Source organism: Halichoerus grypus, chromosome 5 (genome assembly GCF_964656455.1).
Source record: "Halichoerus grypus chromosome 5, mHalGry1.hap1.1, whole genome shotgun sequence".
In the NCBI taxonomy this organism is placed as follows: Eukaryota; Metazoa; Chordata; class Mammalia; order Carnivora; family Phocidae; genus Halichoerus; species Halichoerus grypus.
The window spans coordinates 54,224,404-54,250,342 of NC_135716.1; the positions used below are offsets into that span (position 1 = coordinate 54,224,404).

Below are 25,939 nucleotides of genomic sequence, written 5' to 3' on the forward strand. Positions count from 1 at the left end.
AGAAGATTCTGGGTTTAGTCATGGAGTGACTTTTGGAAAATCACTTGACCTCCTGGTCTTCCATTTTCTAATAAGTAAGGGGAGAGCTGAAAGGCATGATGATTAATGGCACTTCAAGTGAAGATGTAGAAATAATGATCACTTAAAACGATCTCATTTCTAAAATTCTGAATTTGGAGATTCCTTTCATGGCCATAACCACCTATTCTTTTTTCCCCCTCTTCCTCTTAATGAATCTGTTCTTCGCACTGGTTATATTTTTAATTCCTTTAACCCTTTTTTAGCTTCCTCCAGGTTCAGCCTGGATCAATCGCCAACCATTTTCATGTAACTTCTTTTTGGCATCAAGAAGGCCCTTTGACCTACTGTCACCTTGATCTTCCTAAGCCTCACCTAGGAAAACAGCATGGTGCACTTTCTCTGATCTCATTAACTGGGTAGCTGAGTGTTACCAGAAAAAGTCACAAAATTGTGCCAATTGGCTCAACTAGAAATTTTTTACTCTATTATTAGTATACACTCTGAGTTGTTCAGAAATTCTTTTGTTCACCTCTAGTTGACTCTTCCTTATGCTTTTCTCTGTGGGAAGGATTCCAAATGCTTTACAGGCCACACAACCAGATACCACCTGCCTTAAGAGATGACTTTGCATCTTCCTTCTCTGAGAAGATATAGGACATCTGCTTCAAACTCTCTTAAATTTCTTCCTCTCTCAAACACATTTCTCTGTAAAACACTATTCTTTCTTTCCTAGATGAACTAGTTTCTTTCTTTCTAAGGCATGCTATTGATTCTATTTCCTGTTGCCTCCTATAGGACCTTGCTCCATTCATTATTTGTTTTCCTCAATAATTTGAGTCTTCTTTCTCCTCTGCATTTCTCCCATAAGCCTGTAAGCATGTTCAAGTCCTCTTACTAAAAAAAACAAAAAAAAACAAAACCAGAAAACAACAACAAAAAACCCAATCATTTAACCAAATATTCTTTACTCAACCTTCATACATCTTTACACAACCATCTCTTTCCTTTATTAAATTTCTCAGAAAGGGTCAGCTACTTTTATTTTCTCACTTTCCTTGAACAAATCTTTAAAATATCTGTATTCCATTGGCTTTTTTTTTTTCTTTTTGAATTTGAATTAGTGTTTTTGTATTCTTTTCTTTTTTTTTTTAAATTGTTTATTTTTATTTTATTTAAATATAGATATAGCCAAGATATTGTACATTATTAGTTTTTGGTATAGTGTTCAATGATTCATTAGTTGCATATAAAAACCATAATTTTTTTGACAAAGAATACACATAGAGAAAGTATTTGCCATATGTAACACTTAGAGTATCAATATCATAATATAAAATATATTTTCCAGTGGAATAAGAAGCAAATACATAATGCAGTAAGAACATAGACAAAAATGTCAATAAGCAGTTTTCCAGAGAAAGAAATGAAAAAGACCATAAAAAGTTGCTCAACATCCTTAAAAATAAAAGAAATGCAACATAAAGTAATAGTGGGTTACAATTTCTCATCCATCAAATTTGCAAGGGTTTTGAGAATAGACCCATATTTTGGATGGAAGGATTATAAATGTGATTTTTAAACATTAACACAGAATTTTTATCCAGTGGTATACCAAAAGCATCTCTTAATAAAGAAGATAAAATAGTCATGTGTAATCTCTTAAGCCAGTCCTTGAATTTTTATCTTCAGCATTAGTATTCATTTTTAGAAGTTCTATGTAGTTCTTTTTCAAAAATGCTGTTATTTCTCATAGTTTCCCTATTAACTGAGGCTATTTTAAATTTTGTCTTTTATTTCTTTGAACACGGGAACCATAGTTTTTATTTTTTTTTCTTCTTTTCCTTTTTTTTTTAAATTTTTTTATTGTTATGTTAATCCCCATACATTACATCATCATCATTAGTTTTAGATATAGTATTCCATGATTCATTGTTTGTGCATAACACCCAGTGCTCCATGCAGAACGTGCCCTCCTCAATACCCATCACCAGGCTAACCCATCCTCCCACCCCCCTCCCCTCTAGAACCCTCAGTTTGTTTTTCAGAGTCCATCGTCTCTCATGGTTCTTCTCCCCCTCCGATTTCCCCCCCTTCATTCTTCCCCTCCTGCTACATTCTTCTTCTTCTTTTTTTCTTTCTTAACATCTATTGCATTATTTGTTTCAGAGGTACAGATCTGAGATTCAACAGTCTTGCACAATTCACAGTGCTTACCAAAACACATACCCTCCCCAGTGTCCATCACCCAGTCACCCCATCCCTCCCACCCCACCCCCCACTCCAGCAACCCTCAGTTTGTTTCCTGAGATTAAGAATTCCTCATATCAGTGAGGTCGTATGATACATGTCTTTCTCTGTTTGACTTATTTCGCTCAGCATAATACCCTCCAGTTCCATCCACGTCGTTGCAAATGGCAAGATCTCATTCCTTTTGATGGCTGCATAATATTCCATTGTATATATATACCACATCTTCTTTATCCATTCATCTGTTGATGGACATCTTGGCTCTTTCCACAGTTTGGCTATTGTGGACATTGCTGCTATAAACATCGGGGTGCACGTACCCTTTCGGGTCCCTACTTTTGTATCTTTGGGGTAAATACCCAGGAGTGCAATTGCTGGATCATATGGTAGCTCTATTTTCAACTTTTTGAGGAACCTCCATACTGTTTTCCAGAGTGGCTGCACCAGTTTGCATTCCCACCAACAGTGTAGGAGGGTTCCCCTTTCTCTGCATCCCCGCCAACATCTGTCATTTCCTGACTTGTTAATTTTAGCCATTCTGACTGGTGTGAGGTGGTATCTCATTGAGGTTTTGATTTGGATTTCCCTGATGCCGAGCGATATTGAACACTTTTTCATGTGTCTGTTGGCCGTTTGGATGTCTTCTTTGGAAAAATGTCTGTTCATGTCTTCTGCCCATTTCTTGATTGGATTCTTTGTTCTTTTGGTGTTGAGTTTGATGAGTTCTTTATAGATTTTGGATACTAGCCCTTTATCTGATATGTCATTTGCAAATATCTTCTCCCATTCTGTCAGTTGTCTTTTGGTTTTGTTGACTGTTTCCTTTGCTTTGCAAAAGCTTTTTATCTTGATGAAGTCCCAATAGTTCATTTTTGCCCTTGCTTCCCTTGCCTTTGGCGATGTTTCTAGGAAGAAGTTGCTGCGGCTGAGGTCGAAGAGGTTGCTGCCTGTGTTCTCCTTTAGGATTTTGATGGACTCCTGTCTCACATTGAGGTCTTTCAACCATTTGGAGTCTATTTTTGTGTGTGGTGTAAGGAAATGGTCCAGTTTCATTCTTCTGCATGTGGCTGTCCAATTTTCCCAACACCATTTGTTGAAGAGACTGTCTTTTTTCCATTGGACATTCTTTCCTGCTTTGTCGAAGATTAGTTGACCATAGAGTTGAGGGTCCATTTCTGGGCTCTCTATTCTGTTCCATTGATCTATGTGTCTGTTTTTGTGCCAGTACCATACTGTCTTGATGATGACAGCTTTGTAGTAGAGCTGGAAGTCCGGAATTGTGATGCCGCCAGCTTTGCTTTTCTTTTTCAACATTCCTCTGGCTATGCGGGGTCTTTTCTGGTTCCATACAAATTTTAGGATTATTTGTTCCATTTCTTTGAAGAAAGTGGATGGTATTTTGATGGGGATTGCATTGAATGTGTAGATTGCTCTAGGTAGGATTGACATCTTCACAATATTTGTTCTTCCAATCCATGAGCATGGAACGTTTTTCCATTTCTTTGTGTCTTCCTCAATTTCTTTCATGAGTATTTTATAGTTTTCTGAGTACAGATCCTTTGCCTCTTTGGTTAGATTTATTCCTAGGTATCTTATGGTTTTGGGTGCAATTGTAAATGGGATCGACTCCTTAATTTCTCTTTCTTCTGACTTGTTGTTGGTGTATAGGAATGCCACTGACTTCTGTGCATTGATTTTATATCCTGCCACTTGACTGAATTCCTGTATGAGTTCTAGCAGTTTTGGGGTGGAGTCTTTGGGATTTTCCACATAAAGTATCATATCATCTGCAAAGAGTGAGAGTTTGACTTCTTCTTTGCCAATTTGGATGCCTTTGATTTCTTTTTGTTGTCTGATTGCTGTGGCTAGGACTTCCAATACTATGTTGAATAGCAGTGGTGATAGTGGACATCCCTGCCGCGTTCCTGACCTTAGGGGGAAAGCTCTCAGTTTTTCCCCATTGAGAATGATATTTGCTGTAGGTTTTTCATAGATGGCTTTTATGATATTGAGGTATGTATCCTCTATCCCTATACTCTGAAGAGTTTTGATCAAGAAAGGATGCTGTACTTTGTCAAATGCTTTTTCTGCATCTATTGAGAGGATCGTATGATTCTTGTTCTTTCTTTTGTTAATGTATTGCATCACATTGATTGATTTGCAGATGTTGAACCAACCTTGCAGTCCAGGGATAAATCCGACTTGGTCGTGGTGAATAATCCTTTTAATGTACTGTTGGATCCTATTGGCTAGTATTTTGGTGAGAATTTTTGCATCCATGTTCATCAGGGATATTGGTCTGTAATTCTCCTTTTTGATGGGGTCTTTGTCTGGTTTTGGGATCAAGGTAATGCTGGCCTCATAAAATGAGTTTGGAAGTTTTCCTTCCATTTCTATTTTTTGGAACAGTTTCAGAAGGATAGGTATTAATTCTTCTTGAAATGTTTGGTAGAATTCCCCTGGGAAGCCATCTGGCCCTGGGCTTTTGTGTTTTGGGAGATTTTTGATGACTGCTTCAATTTCCTTAGTGGTTATAGGTCTGTTCAGGTTTTCTATTTCTTCCTGGTTCAGTTTTGGTAGTTGATACATCTCTAGGAATGCATCCATTACTTCCAGGTTATCTAATTTGCTGGCATAGAGTTGCTCATAATATGTTCTTATAATTGTTTGTATTTCTTTGGTGTTGGTTGTGATTTCTCCTCTTTCATTCATGATTTTGTTGATTTGGGTCATTTCTCTTTTCTTTTTGATAAGTCTGGCCAGGGGCTTATCAATCTTGTTAATTCTTTCAGAGAACCAGCTCCTAGTTTCTATTCCATTGGCCTTTATGTAGTATGTTTTATGGAGATTACGTTCTTATGGATCACTAAAATGATTTGTATTAACATTAAGTTACTGCTTAATTATTACATTTCTTGTGAGTGCCCATCCTGGTTTGATCTCTCTACAATACATGCCATTGACAATTACGTTCTCCTTAAAACTCTCCCCCAGCACATACTGCAAGCTACAGAGGCAAGATTATTACAGGTAGTATTATAGATATTATAGCTATCTGTATTTGAACCTAGACTTTCCATTTAGTTGTTATGCTATATCTAATATTTCTGTACTCATTGTTTCATCTATAAATTGTCATAAATATACTTAGTTCTCAAGGTAGCTATGAGAATTTATTTGGATTACATATCCAAAGAGCCTAATACAATGTTAAGCACATGGTAGGTGCTGATAAAAAACAAAACAAAACAAAACAAAACAAAACAAAACAAAACAAAACAAAACACCACAGCTATCACCTTACCATCCTGGTTCCATCCTATTTGACTTTTGTATTCTTCACAGATTTCTCTTCCTAGGGAACATTTTGTAGGAATTTAGGGTCAGTTCTTGACCTTTTTTTCTTCTTTCCTGTCTAACTTGAAAAACTCATCTAATCCATGGCTTCTAATTCCTCACAATGGATAATGTAAAAGTATGCATCTCCTGTTTAGACTGTTTTAACAGGCGCCTCACACACAAGGGCAACTGCTTGCTAAATAGATATCTTCGTCTGGTTTTGCATAAGCATTTCAAATTCAATAAAACAAAATAAGATGACAATAAAACATAGAATAAACTGGCCTTACTAATACACTATGTTGAAGCATACTTTTGCTTATTTCTCTCACTTGATAGCCATGTCTAATCACTTGCCAGGTCATGTTGATTTTTATTTGATGTCACTCATATTTGCTCCCTGTAAAACACAGGACAAGCTCTTCCCAGGATTATTGCTGAGTTTTTCCACAATCTGGAAAGAACCCACTTTTGTTGCTTTAACTTCAATCCCTAGCTCTCATACTTGGTATGTTGCAGAATAATGCACAATATTTTTCCAGAGCTCCTCTGCTGCTTTATTGCTGAAGTCTGTGATTCTCCCTGGAATGCCTTCCTCTAACAAACTTGCTTGTTGAAATGACTTGCTTGTTGAAATGGATTTAGCCCTCAGAATTCAGCCAAATGCCATCTTCTCTTTGTCTTCTTTTCCCTGTCTTTTCAGCTCCCACTTGGACCTTGATTTGTGCCTGTTATAGGGCACTTAAATTCTAACTATCATTTTAGTACCTCTCCTTCTAGACTGAACATAAGCTCTGACAAGACAGGAACTACATTTTAATGTTTTAGTTACATACAATTCCTAGTAGAGTCCTTTGCATACCGTCAGTGCTAAATAAAAGTATGTTGAATAAAACTAAACAATGAAGAAAAAATATATTACATCCTTCATCAGTAGCCACAGAGAACTTCCCTCTTCCCTGTTTATACTAAATTACCAAATCCTAAAAATTCAGAAGGTTTTACAGGTGAGGAATCTGAGGACTAGACAATTCTATGATCTGCCCATCTTCACACATTTAATTAAGTGTCTGGAATGAAGGTCTACGAAGTTTCACTTCATTTTTCTACTTTACCACCTTGCCTGTCTGCGAGTAAGTTGTAAGTTTGAATAAAGGTTTTGACCTTGGAGTAATTCAGTGTTACTAGTTATAAAGATATTTTCATTATCTATTCTACCACCATTAACCAACACAGTATCTAATTTCTATGTTACTTTGACGATTTAGAATTGGACATGCATACCAATCTAATAAATATTATCTCATAAAAGTTAGGGAAAGGTGGAGTTACAGGAATAAGTTTATCTCACAATCACTGTTACTGTCTCTCACTCTCAGTCTCTTTATGGCTTTTTAAAACACAAGCTTTTTTTTTTTTTCCAAAGCACAACTGCTATCATTTCTCATCTGATAGCAATGCTATGGAGTAGGCAAAAATATCCTTCTTTCCTTTTTTTTTTTTTAAAAAGATTTTATTCATTTATTTGACAGAGAGAGACACAGCAAGAGAGGGAACACAAGCAGGGGTAGCGGGAGAGGGAGAAGCAGGCCTCCCGCTGAGCAGGGAGCCCAATGCAGGGCTCGATCCCAGATCCCAGGACCCTAGGATCATGACCCGAGCCGAAGGCAGACGCTCAACGACTGAGCCACCCAGGCACCCCATCCTTATTTTCAGATGAAGAAAATAAATCTCAGAGATACTAAGTGACTGCTAAATAACACACAGAACTATGACTTACCGAGGTCTATGGGTTTTGCATAGAAAGCATTGTATTTTGCAATAGAAGTTTTCCTTTTTTTGCCATTATCATTTTTATACATAGACTGTCATAATGATACATGTGACTGTGGGGGTTTAATATCTAATTCACTTTGCTTTTAATAGTTTTAAGGAGATTTGAAATATCAAGAATGAGACAGATAAAAGTGGTGACATTTTCCATGAGAAGATATGAATTAAAAGAATGTGTGCTGTGTTATGATTTGTATATCTGGAAATATTAAAAGATCCTGGCAGTAATTGTACTTATAAAGAGGGGAGCCAACAACTTAATTTGAATTTTCACTTAGTGTTCTCTTAAGTAACAAGCACACGGAATAAGAAAGAAGGTTTTGACAGATGTAAGTGTATATTGTGTTCACCTTTAAAATGTGTATATATGGTTTTCAATTGGCTTGAAAGACACTAATGGCATTTGTGAGAAGAGCTCATTCCTATAAACTTCTCTCCTTAAGTACTTATAAAACATAGTTACTAGATTGCTGTGCTAAGTACTGGGCATTCAATTATGGTCCATTATAATTATTATTATAATAATAGTTATCATAAAAGTAGTATTTCATTTTTATTACATTTTTTTCTCTGAACAATAGAGATTTTTGTTTCTAAATTTTTCACTAAAAAGAAAAATAGCTGACAAATAGCACACATGTAAACACATGAATGAGAATACAATTACATTTTTAAACAAAATATATAGATGCTATGAACTCTTTTTTTTTCCCCTTCTCTTTCCATGATTATAGTTCTTTTAGTGAATTCCCATTAGGTGCTGAAAAAGAGTCATTTTTCATGTATGGCAGCTATGTTATTTTTTCTTTCAGTTAAACATTTAGACACAGCTCTTCAGTTTAGTGATATGACTACCAGAGACCGGAAATATCTTTGACACCAAATACACCACTGTATAATGACTTTGTAATTTTGCTTAGATATTCTGGGGATGCCATTGCCAAATGATTATGTCTAATAGATACTCACCAAAAAATGATAAAAGTTTAAAAAAAAATCTAATGTCAGCAGCTGGTAGAGGTTTAATAGAGTAGCAATTAGCACACATTCTGGCCTTATAAAAATAATTAGAATAAAACCTGTAAAATTTACCAAAAGTGGGCTCCACTAAAGTTTCTTGTCTATGTTGCTATAATTAGAATTTTGTAGATAAAGCAAAATGGTAGTACTGGATATAAACAAGATAAAATGGTATTATTTCTTTTGTATCCAGTTATAGAAAACAACCAAATTATACTAATAGTCAGTCTGATTAGAGAGAAAGAAACACATTTTATTATTTAAGTACTGTACCATTTGAAGTTAGATTAAATTTTAAACCATAAATCTCCAAATATTGATATCTAAAAAGCCAATCAAAATTAATGACTAAGGAACAAGCTTGCTGTTTTTTTCCCCCTTTTTAAAAAAATCTCACTTTCTCACTCTTTAACAAAGGAAACAGTATATTGGTATCCTAAAAATTCTTCATTTGTATAATGGATTTCTAAACTGAGATTCATGTTGGTCTTTCCCTTGTTTATGCTCATTACCTTTTTAAATATCATATATACAAATTATTTGAGAGACTAAACCAAAAGATTTTACCCTTGTAGATTTCACAGATTTGAATAGATTGCAAGAGGCTAGGAAAAGTATGTACTTACGTCTCCTATATTAAATAAGTTGAAGCATTCCACATAGATGTGTATCTTAAAAGAAGTTGGGCGTATGAAGCTGCTAAAATGATTTTTATAGTGACATTGAGTCATGAGCCAAATGGTGACTGGATAACATGCTAATTTTACTCCTGTAAATGGGGACACATGAAATGAGACTCACAGACTTGGAAGAAAGAATGAAGAGAATGCCATCAGCAGGCACTGAAGTCTTCTCTTTAGTATGAATGGTATGATTTCTTTTAAGTTTAAAAGAGAAGGAAAATTCTTCCTGTCCTATATTACAAATGCAATTATATAACTTCTCAAAAGTGTGTTAAAAGCTTCTGAGTAGTTTACTATGTGCTTAGGGCTTGGTCTACATTAGTGTTTCTGGAGCATTTTGGTCTCAGATATCCATTACATTCTCAAAAAGTATTGAAAACACTAGTGAGCTTTTGTTTATGTAGTTATAGCTGCTAATATTTATCATATGAGAAATTAAAACTGAAATACTTAAAAATATTTATTAATCCACTTAAAAATATAAATAATAAACCTATTACATGTTTCCATAAATAATATATATTTTAATGAAATGAAATATATTTCCAAAGCAAAAAAAAAAAATAGTGACAAGAATGACATTGTTTTACATTTTGCAATTCTCTGGCTTAATTTTGTAAATGTCTGGCTTTATAAAAGACATCTGGTTTCTCATATCTGCTTCTGCATTCAATCTGTCTCAATATGCTGTTTTAGTTGAAGTATATGAGGAAAATCTGGACTCACACAGATTTTTTAGTTGGAAATGTCAGGAGAGTTTTAATAGCCTTTTCAGATGATTGTGGATTTTTCTTTTTTTTGCAATGTGGAATCTACAACCATATCAATATGCTTTCCATACTCTGTTTTATTAAAATCTATTGTCTGTCTTGCACTTTAAATGGATCTTTTGCTTATGCATATACATATATGCATACATATATGCATACATATGTGTGTGTGTGTGTGCGCGCGCATGTTTAGTATCAAGCACTGGTCATTTGGAAGATACTGCTCACTGGGTTATGCAAAAATTCCAAATGGTACTGTACTATACAATATCACATATGTTAGTAACACCACCTATCTCATCAGAAAAGTCTTTAAGGATTGGGAAACTGACAAGTTCACAGGGGCTGATAATAAGTTTTCCAAAATTGTAACTTTTGTTTGAAAGCTCAGATTTAATCATTGCCAATAGATACGGTTGGGTTTTGCTTCCCTTGAAGTGACAAGCTCATTTTGTTCATTTTTAAGAAAATCTCTGCCAAATATCCAAGTTTGAAAAAACCACAGTTTGCCTGTCAGTTGTTCTTTCAAGTAAAAATGGTGACTTATGAAAAAGTGGCTAGTTCAGCTCTCAACCCCAGTAGTCACCCAAGTAGTTTACTGGAGACAACTATCCACTTTGGTACCCAGCAGAAGTGCTTCATGTGACTTCCTAGTTCATCACAAATAGGTTAAACATATCTGTCCTCAGGGGACAAGATTTGACACAATTAACATTTGTTACTGCTTCATCAAGTGTATCTGTAGGCAAATCTAGCATTTTAAAAATATTAACTGTGAGTGTGTGATGGTGAAGAATACCAGGGTTACAGTAGAGTTTGGTGTAGCTGACTTGATAAGTGCTGAGGTGCTAGCAGTTTTTCCCACCAGGCTTCTGCACCATTCGTGCAAATGTCAGCCAAGTAAAAAAGGCAAATATCATCAGTATTATTATGAAAATTATTTTGAACTTGTGAACCCAATGAAAATATCTCAGAGACTGACTGAAAGAGTTTGGGGGACCTGCAGGAGTCCAGGGACCAAATTTTGAGAATTGTTGATATCATAGTAACAGGAAACTGTCTGATCAACACTACAGACTGTAGAAGGAAACTCTTTGGTAAATAATTTAACTAAGCAAATTTTTGATTCCTAAAATATTCTGGAAATATCAGCTGCTCTATTTCCAGGCTAAGTACTATCCATCTTTTTCTCTTTTTTTCCTGTTATAATTTCTTCTTGTTTATGTAATTCAAGCTTAAGAATCTAGTAGCTTATTTAAAAAAACAACCCCTTAATCTCACAAATCAGAGGGCTTCACACTAAGTGTCAAGCTCAGAGCAAAGTTCTAGAACTCGAAGCTACCTCAATTCCCTTTTTCCTTGAACTGAGCTATATTCTAGTTGCACTTTGGAGTTAATGACAGCAAAGAAGAAATAAAAACCACAACCCTATTAATAGCCACAATTTAAAAAATTCTACAAAAGTTTCTTCTGTTAAGGTATAATTATAATTCCTGCACCAGGTGATGACATTGCATGCTCTAGAGTATTATTTAGTGTAACAAGAACAGGTATTGCACTTCTGAAGAGTTTGGATAGTGTCCCATCAAAAGCATTCTTTTAAAAAGCAATCTCATATACTGAGTTATATCACACAGAGAGATGGCAATTTTTATTAACTAGGTGAAGTCAAATCTTTTTTTATTCTGAATCCAGGGCATTGACCTTTCTATCACAAAAACATTGCTAGAATCAATTCTGCCGAATATGAGAAAAAAAGTAGAATGTCTTTTTGATGTTTTTCTTTTTTTTAAGATTTTATTTATTTATTTGACAGAGAGAGACACAACGAGAGAGGGAACACAAGCAGGGGGAGTGGGAGAGGGAGAAGCAGGCTTCCCGCCGAGCAAGGAGCTCAATGCGGGGCCTGATCCCAGGACTCTGGGATCATGACCTGAGCCGAAGGCAGATGCTTAATGACTGAGCCACCCAGGCGCCCCTGATGGTTTTTACAATAAGATTTTGACTAATACTATTAGACATGGTATCCCATTGGGCTTGGTCGAAGGAAGTACTTCACTTTCTCCCTGATTTTCAGTGTATATTAAAAATTCTCAGGTTCAAAAAAGTTTCAATATTTGATACTAATGATTATTCTTCTCAATCTTTTCTCTATTCATCAATTCATCTCTGATCCCACTGATGTGATAATTGTGACCCTTATGTCTTCATTCAAGGTTTTATATATAGATTATCTACCTAGATATATATCTCTATCAATCTATCTACCTATCTATCATCTATCTATCATCTATCTATCTATCTACCTATCTATTTATCTATCTATCATCTATCTGCATATATATTTCCTTTTTTTGACATGGGCACATTTTCACATTGGTTTTATAAACTCATAATCTAGTCATTTGTATCATTATGTAAATTCTCTGAAACTTCCTTTAGCTCAGATTCAAATCTTTTTTTCCTTTCCACAATGCTTAACAACAAATCAAAACTTTGTAATGAGAAATTCAAGCCTAAAAATGTTATAAAGCCAGAAGTACAGGCTATATTCCTTTAGGAAATAATTTCACTGTCTAATTAGGCAACAAATGACCTCAAAGCTACTCATAAATCCCTTTGCTCATTTCTAGCTGACCTCTTTACCATTTCTAACAGCAATTTCTTTATTTTTCTGTGCTCCTTCAGTCTTATTTATATTTCATATTCTTTCAAATTCTTATTCTCCACAGAAAATCTTGCCTAGTGGCTTTATGAAGAAGATCAAGGTCATCCTACATAATTTTCTTCAATTCCTCTTTCTTTATCCTCACATCAAAATTGTCCATCTCTTTATTCAAGAGTCCTTTTGCCCAACATTAATACCTGACTGGTGCTTTTGATTCTATCTTCTCTCCCATTGTTGTTCCTTCAGTTCTGCCCTCTGCTTCTTTTTCCTATTTCTCCAATGCCTATAAAATTGCTTACATTTTCCCTGTTATAAAGTAGATTTCATCTTTTAACTCTGTGTGTTTACTTAAAGACACCTGTTTTACTTTCATTTACTCCCAAACTTATAGGAAAAGATGTAGATGGTAATTCTTCCTGCTTCCTCTATTTTTTATTTTCTTTGCAATTTGACTTACATATTTATTAATTTACCAGAACTGCTTTCTCAAAGAAAAACCATTACAGATTAATCACAAAATTCAAGGTTTTTCACAATAATCACATATATAAAATTGTATACAGCATTTTACATTGCTATTTCTCTCTTCTTGAAATGTTTTTCTCCTTTCGCTACCAAAGTTACTGCTCTTAATTTCCCCATAATCTTTCTCTTGTATTTATCCTTGCTCTTTCCTCTGCTTACCTCTTAAACAATATTTATTCTTTTTGTTGTTGTTCTTTATGTTCTGTTTGATAATCTCTTCTACCCCCATAGTCTTAACTGCCACCTGTATATAGAGGACTATCAAATTAATAATTTGGGGGCTTGATATTTTTCTGAAGTATAGGCTGAGAAAATTTTTTTTAAGATTTTATTTATTTATTTATTGCGCACATAGGCATGAGCAGGGAGAAGGAAGGGGGGAGAGAATCTGAAGCAGACTCCTCGTTGAGCCTGGGGCCCAGTGTAGGGTTGGATCTCACCACTGGGAGATCATGACCCGAGTCAGACACTTAACCCACTGAGCCACCCAGGTGCCCCTAGCTCAGAATTTTTATTGCCTACTGAATATTCCACCATGATTGTCCTCAAAAACTCAAATTTGGTAAGTTCAAAACAGAATCTCTTTGCTGTATCTCCATCTCCACCCCCAAACTATTCATTATTCTCATTATTTTAATGTATATTACTACTATTTTCTCAGGTACCTATGATAGAAATCTTAGAATTGTCTTCAATTACTCCATTCCAATAATTATTCACATTTCATCTTTACGTCTAATCATTTCTCAAACCTCATTGTTTTATTTCTATCTATTCAATGTCCATTTTATTTATTTATTTATTTATTTGATTTTATTATGTTATGTTAGTCACCATACAATACATCATTGGTTTTTGATGTGGTGATCCACGATCCATTGTTTTCGTATAACACCCAGTGCTCCATGCAGTACGTGCCCTCCTTAATACCCATCACCGGGCTAACCAATCCCCCCCCCCCTCTAAAACCCTGTTTGTTTCTCAGAGTCCATAGTCTCTCATGGTTCATCTCTCCCTCCAATTCCCACCCCACTCATTTTTCCCTTCCTTCTCCTAATGTCCTCCATGCTATTCCTTATGTTCCACAAATAAGTGAAACCATATGATAATTGACTTTCTCTGCTTGACTTATTTCACTTAGTATAATCTCCTCCAGTCCCATCCTTGTTAATGTAAAAGTTGGGTATTCATCCTTTCTGATGGCTGAGTAATATTCCGTTGTATATATGGGCCACATCTTCTTTATCCATTCATCTGTTGAAGGGCATCTCGGCTCTTTCCACAGTTTGGCTATTGCGGACATTGCTGCTATGAACACTGGGGTGCATATGGCCCTTCTTTTCACTACATCTGTGTCTTTGGGGTAAATACCCAGGAGTGCAATTGCTGGGTCACAGGGTAGCTCTCTTTTTAAATTTTTTAGGAACCTCCACACTGTTTTCCAAAGTGGCTGTACCAACTTGCATTCCCACCAACAGTGTAAGAGGGTTCCCCTTTCTCCACAACCTCTCCAACATTTGTTGTTTCTTTCCCTGTCCATTTTTGCCATTCTAACTGGTGTAAGGTGGTATCTCAATATGGTTTTGATTTGGATTTCCCTGATGGCTAATGATGATGAACATTTTTTCATGTGTCTGTTAGCCATTTGTATGTCTTCTTCAGAGAAGTGTCAATGTCCATTTTATATTCTTCATTTCCATTTTTCCTCTGGTCACTGGTTTCATCATCTCTTTCTTGACTACTGCAGTTACATGCTAACTACTTACTTAACTAAATGTATTGTTCTCCAACCTACCCTTTACACTATCACCAGAATTAACTTCATAAAACATAAAGCACTTAAAAATCTTCAGTGGCTCCTGGAAACCCACCAAACATAGTTCAATTTTTTTTGCATGGCCTTCTAGAATTTGAAACCAACTTACTTTACTAGTATCTTTCCCTAAACTATCCCTCTCATGCATACTAAGGATCATTCATAGCTAACACTTGCAATATATGTTGTATTCAACTGGTTTTCTAATGCTGTTTTCTCAACCTAGAATGCCTTCTCTCCCAATGACAACAAAATCCTACTCATCTCTCAAGCCGAATTTATAAACCACACCCTCTTCCCATCTCCAGATATAATGAATAACTTTATTAGAGTGTTCATTTAATTTGGCACTGTGCAAGAACTATTTTCCCGTTGTTCTTCTCTTACATTTTCCTTGAGATTTGGGTCTTTAATTTTTTAGTCCTTTACAGAGGTTGGCACAGGATTTTTTATGTTGTTTGCACATCTATAAAAAGCATTTTGTAGATTTGTTTTCAATTATCTTACTCAAACTCCTTATTGGTTAAGTAAATTTGTCAAGGTTATACCATTGTTAATACTAAAGGTAGTCTGAGAAAGTGTGTTTCCTTATTTTTATTCAGTTCTTTTCCTTTCTTGAAGACTTTTCATCAATTTAGGGAGGTAACCTATAATCATTTCCTCTAATACACTTTTTCTTCTATATATTCGTAATTATAACAGGATTTTTTTTTAAATAACAGCAACAAAAAGCACTCTAGAATTCCTAGTAATCTATCCTATTTTCACTGTACTGAGGGCTACCTCTTTCTAGGGTGTTTTTTGTTTTTTGTTTTTTTTAATAAACTATATATGATTAAGTAGCAAATTAATGCATGGAATGATTTGTTCTGTCCTTCTCTTGTTAGAGCTTTTTACATCACTTATTTAATATTTCAAGGGGTTTATAAATCATTTATTAGCTAATCTTTGCAACATCCCTGCTGAGACAGTTAGCTGAAGAAGTACTGCTGGTTGGCAAGTGATAAGTAATATTACTTGCACTTTACAGATGAAGAAACTAAAGCAGAGAGAGGTTAATTGACTTGACCATGTATTAACACAGTCTGTGGTAGTACTAATGTTAGAATGGGAGCCTGGGGTTATGCACATCAAAATTACAAAAGCATTAAAAGCCTGGGGCTGGTGCTGTTCTTTGTTATATAATACTTTCTAAATCCTTTGTCTTATCTTCTTTTCTGGGTCTGTATGAGTCTAAGGAGGACAGATGCTTTTAAAATCTATACGTTCTCATTGAACTAAGACTATTTTTTTCTATATCAAGTAAATATTTAGCTTTTGAAAGGATGCTAGAACACTGACACATTTCAAAATAATTCATTATTAACTTTTCCATCTTTAAAATAATAATGAATGCTCAAATCAAGCTCAGTAGTAGTGTCTGGTCTGCTCCAAGTTGTAACAATAACCATAAGAATAATGAAACAGTTATTGTTTACTAGTGCTTTATCAATAACAAAATATTGACTATATGCCAGATTCCACACTAAACAGTTTATGAGAATTATATAATTTAAATTTCTCAACAATTCTATCAAATAGGTATTCTCATTATCTCACTTTTAAAGATGAAATAATAAGGATTTGGAAACATTAAGTCATGAAACTAGTAGGTGATTTAACCACTTATAAAACCAGCTCCCATTTTCCAACATTTGTTTTGGAGCATACTAAACTTCATTTTCTTTTGATTGTTTGTCAGCAATATTTCTTTTTAAGTATGTAAGAAGTTCACATACTGTTTTAAGACATTATACGGTGATATTTTATTGACATCCCTACAGTACCTAGCTTTTTAATATTATCATCTGATATACAACATAATTGACACCACCATCTCTTTCCTCCTTGATTTCTGTATTTGTTCTAGAAATATGTTGCATTCCAACTCCCAGAGATCTGGTCTACTCATCCAGGTGATGGTCCCCATCTTTAGATGCCTCAGTCAGGGCTGTTCAGCCTCTGACAGTAAAAGCACACTCACCAGGGACTAGGAGTTTGAGAACGACTTACTAAATTAACACCTAAAAAAAAAAAATGGTTTCAAAATATGAAAAAAAAATCTGCAAAACTGAGATAAAAACTTGTTTAAGTAATTTTTTCAAACACTAATAGTTGTATAACTCATCAGCTGCTACGTTGCTCAACTCTCATAGAGTTATCTATAAATTACATTGACTATGTGATATGGATCCATTTTTAATACATCTGATAAGATGTCATGTAAAGCTTCCAAAAGTGCAGTTGCCTAGGACTGAGGAAGGTTTAAAAATGATCCTGCTCACAATGAACTAGAAGTAACTTCAGTAGGAGGCTGAGGCAGAGATGTTGGACCTATAGAGTGAAAGTGCAGGCATACATTGGAGAGAGCTGTCTGGTATAGGAGGGCCAGGAATTTGTGACCTATCAAGTGGAGAACATGAAGGTAGAGCGCCCTTCAGTGAGAATCCTGGGGTTGCTTCTAGATCTTTAACTTGGATGAATGATAAGATGGCATTTTTTGGTGAATGCTAAAGGAAAAGCAGCAGCAGAAAAAAGTCTAATAAAAGGCACTTTAACATTTCACAATATCACATTTAAGGTAAATCTGGCATTCTTTTCTTTTCTCAGTGAATGAAAATGCATTAATTGAAAACACACATTCACACACATGCTAATATCTGCTCTTCTGCAATCAAGTATTTTCTGCATAATGTCTAAATATCTATTCCAGTTGAAATAGTGCTTAAGCATTCCAATATGCCTCTTTTCAGCCAAAAAGAAAAACAGTTGCTATGATTATGTTTTCACATATTTTAACATATGTATTATCATTGCCAATTATCTGCTTTGCAGATACGAGTTTTCTATGTAATATTTAATATCCCCCTTTATTGAAAATGAGGGGCACCTCGGTGGCTCGGTTGGTTAAGTATCTGCCTCCGGCTCAGGTTCTGATCCCCGGGTCCTGGGATTGAGCCCCCTGTCAGGCTCCCTGCTCAGCAGGGAATCATCTTCTCCCTTTCCCTCTGCCCCTGCCCCCCACTTGTGCTCTCTCTGTCTCAAATAAATAAAATCTTTTTAAAAAAATGAGAAAAAAGAAAATGTCATTGTTCAGTATTATAATGTTTTTCATGTTTATTGTAGGTCCGAATGTTAGAATTACTGATTAAACTCTTTATTCAATGTTTCTTCAGCACAATGTTTAATACTCTCTTTCTCCACCATCACTATATTTTAAGATTTTCCATACATCACTTTATATGGGATTTTCAGATTTTTCAGGCTTTTTGAAGTCAGTAGGATAGGCTCCAGAGAGAAAAAGGAATGCTGAAGAATGGCAACATAAATTAAATAAATACTTTAAGAAATTAAAAATGTATTATTCTAGCCATTGAGAAATATATATGAATATTTACATAAAATATAGTAGCTATATAAATAAGTTTTAAAATGAGATAATTACAAAGCAACTATATTAAAATATGAATTTTAAAATGTGGTAAAATCACTATTAATAAGAAGCTTTTTATAAGGTGAAAAGACAAATAAGTGCCTTTTTGTCTAGGAGACAAGTTGTTATTCTGAAAAACCTCAGGACATTTTGTAGATTGTCAAAATCGCTTTGCTATCAATATTGAGCATCTCTATTATCAACTCTATTATCAGTATTGGAAATTATCATTATGACACAATTTCATTACTATGAACATTTAAGAAACATTTAAGTGGTAAACATTGATTTTAATAAATAGAAAAACAACTTATATGATGAAGTTCCAATAAACTGAGAAATTAAAAGATCTCAAAATAGAGATATTTCATTGACCAAAGTATAAACTACTTGAGGGTGGAGAGTTTGTATTTTTCTTGTTTGTCCTCCAAATTTCAGAAAAGGGTTATAAGTACAGTGCAGGGTACTAAATAAATATTTAACAAATAACATTTTTTGAGTTCATTACTTTTGTGGTACAAATTAGGATTTCTTTTGTACTGACATAACCAGAAGATTTTTATTTCAGCATTATGAATTATTAATGTCTTTATTTAATTTCCATAATGTCTGTGTCAACCAAACTTATTTGAGTGATAATTAGAAGACTGCATGCTTATCCTATCTTCTAGGCTTTCGTTTTTGCATATCGCTTCATTAATTCACACCGACTTTTGGGATTTTTATAGCATAACTAAGGAGTATAAAAATACATAGAAGCATTTGCCAAAGAACTCTAAATAAAACAGGTCTCAGAAGACAAATACCATATGATTTCACTCATATGTGGAATCTGAAAAACAAAACAAATAAGCAAACAAAAAGCAGAATCAGACCTATAAATACAGAGAACAAACTGATGGTTGTGGGGGTGGGTGGGCAAAATGGGCGAAGGGGAGTGGGAGATACAGGCTTCCAGCTATAGAATGAGTAAGTCACAGGAACAAAACGCACAGCATAGGGAATATAGTCAATGATATTGTAATAGCTTTGTATGGTGACAGATGGTAGCTACACTTGTGGTGAGTAGAGCATAATGTGTACAGATACTGAATCACAATGTTGTACACCTGAAACTAAGGTAACACTGTATTATCAACTATACTCAAATTAAAAAAAAACAGATCTCAGATATGAAATTAGAGCCATGCTTACTTATACTCCCATCTAAGTGCTTCAGCTGAAGCAAGACCTTCAATCCCGCTGCACGTATAAATCACCTAGGATGGCTTTTAAACTTACCAATGCCTGACCCCACTATCATATCTAGATGACAATAATAATTTTTTGACTGAAAACTTTATTTCATTGTTTGCAAAGTCAGCACAGCAGTTGATAGGAAATGTGTTTATGTGTGTTTATGCACATACACACAATCCCTAGTGCTTTTAAAATTATGGGACAGGGTTAATCATAAATATTCAGCTAAATTCCATTTATCAGCTTATTAAAGTGCAAGGAAGCAGGGAAATAATTCAAAGACAAATCTTTTGGTTTTTATTTAAAAAAAAAAAGTAGAAATCTTTAGGAAATTAATACAAAATGGTGGAACACAAAATATCTTGTTTTGTTTACTCCCTAGTCTACGGCAATGCAAACAAGAGAAGTTAATCTGGAATTTAAATTAAGTCAGGCTATATTGTATTAAGTATAGCCAGTAGCCAAACATGAACTTGCCATTAATTTTTTCCAAACAACTCACATTTTTGTTCTCTTCCTTCTCTCTCCATCTCCCTTTAAGTCATGTCAACTGTACTCTTCACCATGTTGCCCTAACACTTATCTCCTCTACTAGAATGTGTTTCTGTACTTACTACTATTCAATAATTCAACAGTAAAAAATCATAAATGCAGGCAGAGGCATTTCAAGAAGGAAAGAAAATGTCCTTACATATTTTTAACAGAAAAATAGCAGTTCAAAATAAGTTATAAAACAGGAAAAATTTTAAAATTTAGTAATAGCTAAATTTTGCAGTTAGTTATCATCCCTCTTAAAGAAGCAAGAAGGGTAAGGCATAGAAGGAATGTGTTGTTGAGGGCAATGAAAATAAGCAGGTATTACAAGCTACTCCATGCCATCCATGTTCAATGGATTTAGGAGACAGAGGTTTGAGTGCCATCATTATTACTTGTTTTACCATTTGATGCTGGGCAAAATATTGAGTTTCTTGGGCCTCAGTTTTCATGCCTTCAAAATATGGGTTCCCAAACTAAGAAAATACTTCAGAGCTTTTTTAGGCCTAAAAGTCACTGAACTTAGTGTCCATGTGCCCTTTACAAAGGCCAAGTTTTCACAAAAGATAGCAGATTTCTAAAAGCTTTTAGAGAAAGAAAAAGCTATATTTAGAGAGTCTGTTCAGTGTCCACAGGTGTTCTTAAGTCTTACTACTATTTTTAGCCAGGTGTAGAACAGTAGGACAACACATTTGCTTTAACTAATAACTACCCAGATTTCTTGGAGTTAAAGATAAGTTTTTCATTATTCCCAATGTTGACTTAGGAAACTGTTGAAAACAAGAACTGTTTTAATTTATTTACTGAATTGCCTCACTGTTATATGGCCTGACCCGAAATGTGATTTTCAAGGTTGCATTTTGGTTTGGACATACAGTCTTTATCCTCCTCTTTCATTATAGACCTCTTACAGGATAAACATGTGCAACCATTTTGAGTTCCCGAGTATGAATGTTCCTTACAGTTTTTTGTTTTGTTGTTTTGTTTATGAATTTCAAGTTGCTTTACTCCAGTTTGAATGCAGGTAGGAAGTTATAAATTTCTCAAGAACCTATTTTCATTCTTATGAATCCTGTTGATTTTATTTTAATACAAAGAAGACTTTACCAGATTCAAAGACATTTGATAGAGTTAAAAAAAAAAAAAAAACAGCATTAGGAAAAAACCCAAAAACCTCAAATGGAAAATGATACAACTGGCAGAAGTTTATGGTGTTAGTAAGAGATACCAGCACAAATAGACTGAGAAGCAGACTACCATTATAAACTTTTAACTATACTAGTCTAGGAGGAGGATTAACTATGCTAATCCAAGAGGATTACCTGAATTCAGTAGTTCTGCTTTTTGTTATATATGGTTAAAACACATCTTGCACATGTGTACCAGGAAACATTAAAATAAGTGTTCATGTAAGTGCTGTTCAAAATATGTCCACAACAACCCAAATATCATCAACAGAGTAATAAACACATTTTCTTATATTTACAGTGAAATATTATATAGTAGTAAAAATTAATGAACACTAACACAACATGGATGAACCTTAGAAACATAATGTTGAGTGAAAAAAAGCAAGCACATTAGACTACATAAAATATGAAATCAGGGGCGCCTGGGTGGCTCAGTTGTTAAGCGTCTGCGTTCGGCTCAGGTCATGATCCCAGGGTCCTGGGATGGAGCCCGCATCGCATCGGGCTCGCTGCTCTGCGGGGAGCCTGCTTCTCCCTCCCCCACTCCCTCTGCTTGTGTTCCCTCTCTCACTGTGTCTCTCTGTCAAATAAATAAAATCTTTAAAAAGTATATGAAATCAATTTTATAAAAGTCAATAATAAGCAAAATCACATATATAGTTTAAAAAATACATAAAAATTAAGAGAATGTTGAACATAAAACCAAGGTTAGTTATTTCTTTGATGAAAGCAGGAAGGTATGATCAGAGTAAAGCACAATGATTCAGCAGTTTAGATTCTAGTTCTTAGTTTTAGTGGTGTGTTTATAGTTTATTTTATTATTATATCTCATAACCTAATATATTTGACTATATTTTTTGTGTGTATTAAGTATATATAATAGTATTTTTAAAGTTAAAATCCCCTACATACCAAAGATAACCCCTCGTCATTAATTATAGAGAAGGGAGTCCGCTTTGACACACATATATATTTACTCTTTAATCTTTTAAAGTTGAAATCATTCAACTATGAAAGTTTTCCCTCTTCAATATGAAGATTTTATTTTCCATAAAGAGACCTCCTACTTTGGGACAATTTGCTATCTTTATTTAAGTGATAACTAGTCCTGTGGCTGCCTAGGAAATTTAAAAACAACTGATAACTACAACCTCCTGCCCCAAGAGAATTCAGAAAAAGGATGGAGTGGTGGAGGTAATCCCATACATTATTGATAAATACAAAGACAAAAATGTTACGAAGCTATTTCCCCATCTAGCAACTTAGTTTTTATTAATAAGTATACTGGAATATCAGACATTAATAAAAGAACAAAATAATCAAATATGAATGGATTTCCTCTTATTTTGCAGTGAGATCCAGGGTGCTATTTTAGATTGTTACTTCATCTTCATATCTGAGAGAGAGAGAGACAGAGAAACAGAGAGACACAGACTTGTGTGTGTGTGTGCCCTTGGTTTTATGGAAGCTGCATTATGCAAAAATTTACATTTCTTTCTTTAATTAAACCGCTTTGGTTGTCCCTTGGGAATGCAAAAGATAGCAACAGCAGATTACAGAGAAATAGCTGATGCAGTACTATGGCTATACCTGTGGAAAAGTATAAATAACTTTAGAATTTAATGATTCTGAAATTGCCCTTACCTTGTCATTATAAAAATGCTCCAGAAATCATGTTTTGCAAATAATATGGCACAGAAGTTTATCAAGGGATTTTCTATCCATATATGAGTCATTTAATAGTATGGCTAATGTAGGTACTATGCCTAAATGTAAGGGGATGATATGTAAATGATTAAAACTAGATAGATTCTCTATAAAGCTGTAATAATCAAAACAGTATGGTACTAGCACAAAAACAGACATATAGGTCAGTGGAACAGAACAGAGAGCCCAGAAATAAACCCACACTTATTTGGTCAATTAATCTTTGACAAAGAAAGCAAGAATATGCAATGGGAAAAAGACTGTCTCTTCAATAAATGGTGCTGGGAATTGGACAGCTACACATAAAAGAATGAAACTGGACCACTGTCTCATACCATATACAAATATAAACTCAAAATGGATTATAGACCTAAATGTGAGACCTGAAACCCTAAGAATCCTAGAAGAGAACACAAGCAGTAATTTCTCTGACAGCTGCAGCAACAGTTTTCTAGATATGTCTCCTAAGGCAAGGGAACAAAAGCAAAAATAAACTATTGGAACTACATCAAAATAAAAAGCTTTTGCACAGCAAAGGAAACCATCACCAAAACAAATAGGCAACCTACTGAATGGGAGAAGATATTTGCAAATGATATATCCAACAAGGGGTTAATATCCAAAATATATAAAGAAATTATACAACTCAATACCAAAAAAACAACAATCCAACAAAAAAATGGGCAGAGGACTAAATAGACATTTTTTCAAAGAAGACATACAGATAGCCAACTAACACATGAAAAGATGTTCAACAATCATAATCATCAGGGAAGTGTAAATCAAAACCACAATGAGCTATCACCTTACACCTGTCAAAATAGCTAAAATCAAAGACAAGAAATCCCAAGTGTCGGTGAGGATGTGGAGAAAAATGAACCCTTGTGCACTGTTGGTGGAAATGTAAATTGGTAGAGCCACTGTGGAAAACAGTATGGAGTTTCCTTAAAAAATTAAAAATACAAATACCATATGATCCAATAATTCCACTACTGGGTATTTACCCAAAGAAAACAAAAACACTAATTTGAAAAGATGTGCATCCTATGTTTACTGCATCGTTTTTTCCAATAACCAATTATGGAAGCAATCTAAGTATCCATGACTAGACAAATGAATACGAAAGATGTGGTGCACACACACAAAGGGATATTACACAATTATCAAAAAGGATGAGATCATGCCATTTGTTAACTTCTTTCATTCATTCATCCATAAGTCATTCCCCAGGGGTCTTATATTGAGTACTGAGTAGGGATCAAGTGGTGTGCTAAATACTGAGTATATAAATGCAAATGAAATGGATAGGCCCTGATTTTGATGTCACTACTGCCTTTTGTCTTACCAAATAATGAGACATCTTTATTCTTTTTGCCTTAAGTTTTTATCTCAAATTTTGCTAATGAAAAATAAAATTGTTAGTGGGATTTTGACATGCATAGGTAAATAAGGTCCGCTTTCCCATGCCCCATTTTCCTCCCTTTTAACTCTCTATGTGCACTCACTTTTTGCCAAGACCAAAAATAGATGTGCCCCAACAAGAATCAAGCTGATTTCTTCACAACACTGACTGGAGCTACTCCTCACTTAAAAGACTACTTGATGTCATCATAGCTATTAATTTTAATAAGCAACTAGAAGATCATGAAGATAACCTAGAAAATGATTTGTGTTAGGAGAAAGTAACAAAAAGATTAATCTGCTGCTCCACATGTCTAACCTCCTAGGATTAAGCCAGTCACCAAGATAACTACATGTACTAGGCAACAAAGAGCTAAAAATGGAAAAAAACATCATACTGTTATTGTATTCATTTTCCTCCAAGGTACTCGCTGATAAACACCACAACCGCCAAGGGAATTGCAAACAGCTTCCTTGTAGGTTATATAGCTATCTTTTTCCAAGTAGTTATATCCAGCCATCAGCACACTTTATTTAAGGTGGTTGAATGTGTGAGATTAAGTGTTCCTACCTGATTGGAAACCTTCTTGTCCTTAATTCATTGGCTATATTTGATTTTTTTTTTTCGTGATCACACCTTCAGACTTCTACCAGAAACTGCTCTTTTGGGAAAACCAGGCCTTCCAGAAAGTCAAGAAACTGAAATGGAGACAGCAAGAGAAAGGGACATTATCTCTATTTATAAATCTCAATTTTAAATTTTAAGTAAATGTCCAAACCTACATCTCCTAAACAGTATAATAACTTAAGGGAAATCCACAGTTTATAAATTTGAATACTCACAAGTGAACATACTACGACAAGAGTACAGGTTGCATTTTGGGCCGCCAAGCCAAGCCAAGCCAAGCCAAGCCAAAAAAAAAAAGCCATTATCCTTTGTCCATTACAACACAAAAGGCAAAAAAAAGTAAGTTTTCTATCTTTTTGTTTAAAATTTACTTCCTTTCTTCAGTCTTCATCTAGATCTTTAGTAAATTATTAATTTGACTAAACTTAATTTTTCATAAAATAAACATAGAAACTTAACAAATATATTTCACAGAGACCCTTAATATGTAATATCCATTGCACACATGCACCATGAGCTTGTCTTTTCAAGCACTGATGCACACAAAAGTGTCTGTGTCTCAGGGGAAGCACACACGTGTCTCTTTGTGATGGGGTGGTAGGGAGAGAATAGATCTGTTGACTGCTGGTCAATGATTTAGAAAAACAGATATTAAGGTAAAAGGAAAGACTGCAAGTAAAGAAATAAAGTCCTGAAGCTGCGCTTCCAAAATAATAGCAGTTTTCTGAGTAGCTGAGGAAGCAGTCTCCTCAAATTATAGTCACACCTGTTACAGACCATCTGCCCATAAATTCCACAGCATCATTAATGGAAAACTAATGGCACTATATTACCTTCCCTTTATCC

General features: G+C 34.6%; 1 protein-coding gene and 1 long non-coding RNA gene across 3 annotated transcripts in view; one reads left to right on the forward strand and one right to left on the reverse strand.

Moving 5' to 3' along the window:
• The window catches only part of LOC118547441 (uncharacterized), a 110,457-nt gene that overhangs the window by 57,130 nt on the left and 27,388 nt on the right, over positions 1-25,939 (forward strand). The gene's annotated exons all lie outside the window — the stretch shown is intronic.
• Positions 1-25,939, reverse strand: part of PKIA (cAMP-dependent protein kinase inhibitor alpha) — a 105,549-nt gene that overhangs the window by 14,362 nt on the left and 65,248 nt on the right. The window contains exon 2 of one of the 2 annotated variants that reach the window (XM_036110945.2): positions 25,037-25,164. The exons of the other annotated variant lie outside the window; for it this stretch is intronic. The gene's annotated coding sequence lies outside the window, so the exon portion shown is untranslated. The remainder of the gene's footprint in view (positions 1-25,036; positions 25,165-25,939) is intronic. 2 annotated transcript variants of the gene reach the window in all.